General features: G+C 37.5%; 1 pseudogene; it reads left to right on the forward strand.

Moving 5' to 3' along the window:
• Window positions 1-2,651: 2,651 nt before the first annotated feature.
• LOC140532021 (keratin, type I cytoskeletal 18 pseudogene) lies at window positions 2,652-7,521 on the forward strand (annotated as a pseudogene).
• The last annotated feature ends 1,013 nt before the right edge of the window (window positions 7,522-8,534 follow it).

Consider the following 8,534-nt stretch of genomic DNA (forward strand, 5'->3'; position numbering starts at 1 on the left):
GACCATGATGCTGAATCTCCAATATTTCCCTATTCCTCAGTTTTACAGAAGAAGAAACTAACCCTTCAAGAGGTAAAGTAAATATGTTGAGAGTTACACAGGTAAAAGGGAACAAAACAGGGATTCGATAAGAGACAAAATACAATTTCTTTGTGCGGAAATCAACTGGAGGATTGATTTAGCTGTTGGGCTTCATAGAGTGCTGTGAATGAAAGAGAAAGTCTACCCATATTATTTTTTTAATTTAGAAAAAAATACATTTTCTCCCTTTCACCTCCCCCAGTAGAGAATGAAAAGAAAAGACTCTTGCAACATATTTGTGCAGTCAAACAAACCAAATAACCAACATCGACAATGGCTGAAAATATACATTTCATTATGTGTATTTAGCGAATCACATTTAAGACAGAAGGTGAGTAGTATGGTTGTTTCTTGAGTCTATAGACTTTTGGTTGATCATTGTCTTCTTGGAGTTCTTAGTATTTTGAAGTTCCTTATCTTTACATGTTTTTATTGTATATTGTGTTTTTATGACTTTGTTCACTTTATTCTGCATTAATTCATACAAGTCTTAAGAGATTTCTACAAAACTGTCTTTTTAAAACCACAATAATGTGCCATTTCATTCATATATCAGAGTTTCTTTTTTCCATTGGGGAATTCTCTTAGATTTCAATTCTTTGTCACCATCAAAAAATGCTGCCCCTTGGAAATATGTTTGTGCTCACATGTCTTTTTTCTCCTTTCTATGCGGAATAGGTCTAAAAATGATATTACTGGGTTAAAAAGTATAAACAGTTTAGTTACTTTGAGAACAAAGTCCTTTACAGATACCTAGAATATGTCTGTACTTTGCAAAGTTTGAGTCTGAAGTGGACTTATCCCCACCCCTGACCTAAGACCTTGAAAATCCCATAACATGGAGTATCCTGACTGAGAAGCAGCACAACTGTACTAAGGAAAGTGTTTTAACCTAAGGTGATATGAGGCCACTAGGAAGGGAATCCTGTTAAGAAAAAAGACAGTGCTTATAATCCACCTATAAATGCCTGGTTACAGTTAGTGACAGTATATGACTCAGTGTTTTGAAGTACTCATTTTAACTGGAACTAAATTATAATAATTATATATTCTATGAAACTCCTACAGCTTTCAGCAATTTTTTTTAAAAAAGTTGACTTACTACTTGTTTTAAAGCTGGAAATGTCTCCTCTGTTACAACTGACTAACTCATTTTTCCTTTCACAACCTTTATTTGCATTTTCATGGTCAACATGCCACATTACAGGTAGGCAGTTTTCAATAATATGAGATCTTAATCCCAACGTAAATAATCAGTACTGCTTCTTTTTGGTTGGTTATTCATAGAATCACAGAATTTCAGAGTTGGAAGGGCTTTAAGATACCCGTTCATTCTAATTGTAGCTAAAAATAATCCCTTTTCCAATATACTTGACTGTGGCAATATAGATTTTGTTTGAAGGATTGTAATGAGATGGAACAAACTATTCCCCAAGGAAGGCCTTTCCACTTTGGGATAACTCTTATTACTAGGCCATTTATGTATTCTTATATCAGTTCTCCATTTTCTTCTCTTTAGCTTTTATACATGGCTCTTACTCCTGCCCTTTGGATACAAACATAACAATTTTCATTCTTTTCCTACACAATATCTCTTAAATTAACTGAAGGCAGCTCTTATGTCCTTTTTTAAAAAATACTCTAGGCTTAACAGTTCCATTTCTGTTAACAGATCCTCAGAGAGCATATTCATGAGCTTATAAAATCCAAGCCTCTTCATGATGCTCATCACCCTTTTTTGGGTGTGGCTTTCCAGTTTACCAATGTCCTTCCCAAAACACAACACTAAGATCTCATTCAAGATTCAAGACATGATCAGAATATGTAGATTGAGAAAATCATCCCCTGAGTTCTTAATAACATGTCTCTCAACCCCACTTGTGAATCTAAAATTGCATTGTTTTGAGGGGCTACTGTGTCACATTATTAAAGGATATTAAACTGAATGTTCAGATCTTATTTGGATGAATTGTAACCTAGCTGTGGGCCTCTCCTCTTGTACTTGCAATGTGATTTTTGGAATCTAAGTTTAAAACTTTACATTTACTGCTATTGCATTTCTTCTTCAACCTATTGAGATCCTTTTGGATCCAGCTCTACCACTCTATGTATTAGATATTCCTCTCTACTCAGAGGAAATATGATAATCATTCCCCTTTGATATAAATCATAAACAACAGAAGGTCAGGCACAGATGCATGAGGTGCTCCCCTAGAGAGTTTCTACTGAACTGATATTGCATTACTAGTAATTATTCCTTGGGTCTATTCAGTCATCTGACTTCATCTGATTCTACCATTACTTAGCCCATATCTCTTCATCTTTTCATAAGAATAGCATGAAAAAATTGTCAAATGCTGAGTGAAAGTTTGGGTAAACTGTATCTGCAACATGGGCCCAATTTACCATTTAAAGAACTTTTTCAAAAACAGGAAAAAAATTAGTCTGGCCTAATTTGTTCTTGATGAAGTCTTGGTGATATTTATTACCCTTGCTTCCTTTTCTAGAGGTAACTAAGAATATCTTTGTTTATATATTCTGGATTATTTTAGGAATGGAAGAGAAACTCGATGACTTCCGGTTTGCAGGTTCTATTCTTTCATCTTTGGGAAACTTGGGCTTTTCAACAGCAGTGCTATAGTAGTCAGTCAGCAAACATTTGTTAAGCATTTACACTGTGTAAATCACTGTGCTATTAACTGGGGTTAAAAGAATAATAAAAGGAATAGTAAAAATAGCAAAAGAAAAGCAAAAAATATAATAAAAAAACACGATCTTGAGTAGCTCACATTCTAATATGGAGACAACATCCAAATAGCTATATGTAAAGAAGATGAATTCAGTGTAATTGGAAAGTAATCTGAGAAATAAATCCCTAATATTTGGGGGAACTGGGAAAGGTCTCCTACAGAAGATTTGAAATGAATCTTGAAAGAAGCCAAGGAAGTTGGGGAGGAGAGAGAAATGAGCACATTCCTGGAAGGGGGAACAGCCAGTGTAAAGGCATTGAGTCAGGACATGATTTGGGTAAAAGAGAAACAGGAGAGGGATTAACAATAATAATATTTTGATAACTTCATTTCAATACAACTTTCTTCCTTGGTAGTCCTATATATTTCATTTCAGGCATCTAAAACATTTTGAGAAGGATACATAAGGTTTCTCGGACTGCTAAAGGGATCAATCACAGACTAAAAGAGTTAAGAATTCTGTTTTATTGTAACGACCAATAGGAAATCCAGATAGAATGATTATAGGAAATATCTACTTCAATATTCAAGAATCTGTGTTTTCTTTGCTGAAAGTATTTCCTCCACCCATTCTGATCATAGCCTCTCCACAGCTTTAAATATGTGTGTGTGTGTGTGTGTGTGTGTGTGTGTGTGTGTGTATAGTTATGAATTATTGTGGCACCCAGAAAGAAACAGTTCAAATATCAAGGAATTACACTCAGGATCACATAGGACCTTGAAGCTTCTACATTAAAAGACTGGAGCAATTGGAATATGATATTCTATAAGACAAAGGAGCTTGAACTACAACCAAGGATAAATTATCCAGTAAAATTGGGCATAATCTTTCCCATAAGGAGATAAACATTCAATGAAATAAGGGATTTCCAGACTTTCTGATGAAAAGGTCAGAGTTCAATAGAAAATTTGATCTTTAAATACAAGACTCAAGAGAGGTATAAAAAGATAAAAAGACAAAAAAAGAAAGAAAAAACTTGCTATTCAAAATGGGTAAACTGTTTACATCTCTATATGGGAGGTTGATATTTGTTAATTTTGAGAATTGTATATTTATTATGACATTTTAAAGGGATATACATAGATAGAGGGAGTTGGTATAAGTTAACTGATGTGATGATAAAAAAGATAATTAAAGGGTTCAAAAGAATTGTAAAGGGAGAAAAGTATAGCAGGTGGCAGAAAAGGGTAAATTATATCACATGAAGAGGCACAAAACTATAGTATAGGGAAAGAAGGGAGGGAGATGAGCATTGTTTGAGCTTTACTCTCATTGAATTTGGTTCAAGGAGGGAACAATATACTCAGTTAAGTATAGAAATCTAACTTGCCCTACAGGGAGTAGGAGGGGAAAGGGGAAAGAAAAGGGAGGGGGTAGCTACAAGGGAGGGAAGTAGTAAGAGAAAAGAGAAATAAAAGTGTGGGGGGCTGAAAGAAGATAGGGAAGACTGAGGGAGGTATTGGTCAAAATTAAAACTCTTTTGAGAAGGGGAAGGGAGAAGGGAGGAATAAAAACATAAATAGGAGGGGAAATACGATGAAGAGAAAGATTTAAATAGAAATCATAACTTTAAATGTGAATGGGATGAATTCTCTTATAAAATGGAGGCAGGTAGCAGAATGGATTAAAAACCATAATCCTACAATATGTGGTTGGCAAGAAACACATTTGAAACAGTGGGATATACACAGAGTAAGGTAAAAAACTGGAGTAGAATACATTATGCTTTGGCTGAAGCACAAAAAGTGGGGGTAGCAATCCAAATCTTAGAGAAAGCAAAAGCAAAAATAGATCTAATCAAAAGACTTAAGGAAGGAAACTATATCTTGCTAAAAGGCACCATAGACAAGGAAATAGTATTATTATTAAACATATATGCACCAATTGGTTTAGCATCCAAATTCTTAGAAAAATAGTTAAGGGAGTTATTGGAAGTAATAGAAAGCAAAACTATGCTTGTGGGGGACCTCAACCTCCCCCCTCTCTGAATTTGATAAATTTTACCTCAAAAAAAAAAAAAAACAAGAAGGAGCTTAAGAAGGTGAATATAATTCTGGATAAAGTAGATATGATAGATTTCTGGAGAAAACTGAATGAGGATAGAAAGGAATATACCTTTTCCTCAGTGGTACATGGCACATACACAAAATTTGACCATGTCCTATGGCATAAAAAAAACATCACAATTCAGTGTATAAAGGCAGAGATAGTTAATTCCCCCTTTTCAGGTCATGATGCAATAAAAATTATATGTAATAAAGGGCCATGGAAAGATAGACCAAATACTAATTGGAAACTAAATAATCTAATCCTAAAGAATGAGTAGGTCAAACAACAAATCATAGAAACAATCAATAACTTCATTCAAGAGAATGACAATAATCATACAACCTACCAAATCTTACAGAATGCAGCAAAAGCAGTCCTTAGGGGAAGTTTTATGTCTCTGAATGTTTACATGAATAAAATAGAGAAAGAGGAGATCAATGAATTGGGCATGCAATTGAAAAAGCTACAAGAAGAACAAACTGAAAATCCCCAATGAAATACCAATTTTGAAATACTGAAAACCAAAGAAGAGATTAATAAAATTGGAATTAAGAAAACTATTGAATTAATAGATAAATCTAACAGCTGGTTTTATGAAGAAACCAACAAATTAATAAACCTTTAGTCAATTTGATTTAAAAAAAAAAGAAGAAAACCAAATTACAAGTATCAAAAATGAAAAGGGTGAACTCACCTCCAATGAAGAGGACATTAAAATAATAATTGGAAATTATTTGCCCAACTGTATGTCCATAAATTTGAAAATCTTAGTGAAATGGATGAATATTTACAAAAATATAAATTGCCCATATTAACAGAAGAGCAAGTAAAATACTTAAATAACCCCATCTCAGAAAAATAAGTTGAACAAGCCATTAATGGGCTCCCAGGGGGAAAAAAGAACTCTAGGGCCAGATGAATTTACAAGTGAATTCTACGAAATATTTCAAAAGCAACTAATTCCAATACTATGTAGACTATTTGGGAAAACTGGAAAAGAAGGAGTGCAATGGCTAGCAAAGTAGCCTCTTTTGCTGTTTTTGTTTTAGACAATTAAGTGCCTCTGATTGAATATTGCCTTTGAATAATCAAGAGACTTTGACTAGAAACAGTGTGTGTGTGTGTGTGTATGTGTGTGTGGGTGTGTGTGTGTGTGTCTGTGTCTGTGTTCTGTGTCTGTGTCTGTGTGTGTGTGGTAGAGAGAGCTTCGCAAATCAGAAGCTGAGTAGAAATGTATACAAAGAGAGTCAGAGCTGAGAGAAGCAGAAGTGAAGAGAGCCAGCACTGAAGGGTTGATTCAGCACTGAGAAGAAAACTGACAGGGGACTATTGTGATTGCATCCAACTGTCCCTCTGTCAACAGCATGAGGTTTCACCACCCTCTCCACCACCTAATCCACCAAACTAGGCTTGGTCCAGGAGCCCAGCCACAGGGTCTGGCTGGTCAGCAGCGCCGCCAGCCTCTATGCGGGCGTGAGTGGCTCCGGCTCCCGAATCTCCACGGCCGGCACCACCAGCTTCCGCCGGGGATTGGAGGCCGGGAACCTGATGCCAGGGCTGGCTGGGATCGGGGGTATCCAGGGGGAGAAGGAGACCTTGCAGGACCTTAACTACTGCCTCGCCTCCTGTCTGGAGCGCCAGCGGAGCCTGGAGACCGAGAACCGCAAACTGAAAGAGAAAATCAGGGAGCATTTGGACAAGAAGGGACCTCAGATCAGAGAATGGGGACACTATTTCAAGATGATTGAAGATCTGCGGGAGCAGATTTATACAAGCTCGGTGGACAATACCAGAATCACCCTACAGATCCATAATGCACACCTGGCAGCTGATGACTTCAGAATCAGGTATGAAGCAGAGCTGGTCATGAGACAGTCTGTAGAAAGTGACATTCATGGCCTCCGGAAGGTCATCGATCACACCAACTGGAGATCGAGATTTAAACCTTGAAGGAAGAGCTACTTTTTAGGAGGAAGAACCGTGAGGAGGAGGTGAATTCTGTACAAGCCCAAATCTCAGGCTCTGGGCTCACCGTGGAGGTAGATTCTCCCAAATCGCAGGACTTGAGCAAGGTCATGGCTGATATCCGAGCCCAGTACAATGCTCTGGCTCAGAACAGAGAGGAGCTTGATAAATACTGGTCACAGAAGATTGAGGAGAGCACCGTGACAATCAACACAAGATCTGAGGAGGTGGAAGCAGTCTGAAACACTGTCACCGAGCTGAAACGTACAGTCTAGTCCCTACAGACTGACCTGGATTCCCTTCGAAATCTAAAAACCATCTGGGGGGATAGCCTGAGGGAGGTAGAGACCCGACATGCTATCTAGAGTGAGCAGATTATTACAGCCCTGCTACACCTGGAAGCAGAGCTGGGGCAAACACCCACAGAGGGGCAGCAGCAGGCCCAGGAATACGAGGCCCTACTCAACATTAAGGACAAACTGAAAGCAGAGATCAACACCTATCAAAACTTGCTAGGGAATGGGGAAGACTTCAATCTTGTGCATGCCTTGCACAGCAGCAGCAGTTCCTTACATAAGACCAGCACTGGGAGGACTGTAGACGGCAAAGTGGTGGCAGAGACCAATGACACCAAAGTCCTGTGCCGTTAGGGCCATAAACTGAAGACCCAGACTGAGTCACAAAGTTAATAAAGACTCTTTGGTCACCTAAAAAAACAAACAAACAAAAAAACTGAGAGGAAGACCTCTGAGAGTGGAGAGGAAGACCTCTGAGTGCCAGTAGGAAGCCCTGTCAGTTGATCTGTGTTGATTTATCAGACAGAAGTCCTGTCTGTTGGTCTTTATGGGTGAATTGAGATAATGGTGCTGGTGGTATGTTAGTATTGCTGTTGTCCTGCTTAGCTTTGTTTACCCAGAGACGGAGGCTGCAGAGTAGAACAGTCCCTATGAGCTGAAACATAGAGCAGGAGCAGAGAGCAGCCTACCTGTGAATCCAAGCAAGAGTTAGGAGTGGTTAGCCCACAGAAGAAGGGCCATGGGACTCAGAACCTCAAGTTAAGATGAAAGAGGATTTTACTTGGATGCTTGACATAGATTAAGAACATTGTTCTTACTGTGACCTAGGAGTGGATGATGTAGCATTGAAAAAATAATTTACTTGGATACTTGGTATTGATTAAAGATGTTGCTATTGTTATGAGATATATAGATTGAATTATATATCTTATTTAAGGATATTGCAATGAATGTCATGCTTTACTTTTTGAACAATATTTAGTTTGTTGCCCGATAAATAGAGAGTTCATTATACTATGTGATTAGACCCTTGAAACCATTCATAGCAACAGTCCTCAGGTGTACTGCCATGATTGGCTTTACAAGGAGTCCTACCAAATTCTTTTTATGATATGTTTTACTTAAGGATTTTGCTATGAATGTCATGCTTTACTTTTTTGAACAATATTTAGTTTATTACTGAATAAATGGAGAGTTCATTATGCTATGTGATTAGACCCTTGAAATCATTCACAGCAGCAGTCCTCAGGCATGCTGCTGTGATTGGCTTTACAAGGAGTCCTACAAAATTCTTTTTATGCTTTAAATATGGTGCTGACACCTAAACTGGGAAGAGTCAAAGCAGATAAAGAAAATTATAGACCAGTTTCCCTAATGAATATGAATGCAAAA

Source organism: Notamacropus eugenii, chromosome 3, assembly GCF_028372415.1.
Source record: "Notamacropus eugenii isolate mMacEug1 chromosome 3, mMacEug1.pri_v2, whole genome shotgun sequence".
NCBI classification, from domain to species: domain Eukaryota; kingdom Metazoa; phylum Chordata; class Mammalia; order Diprotodontia; family Macropodidae; genus Notamacropus; species Notamacropus eugenii.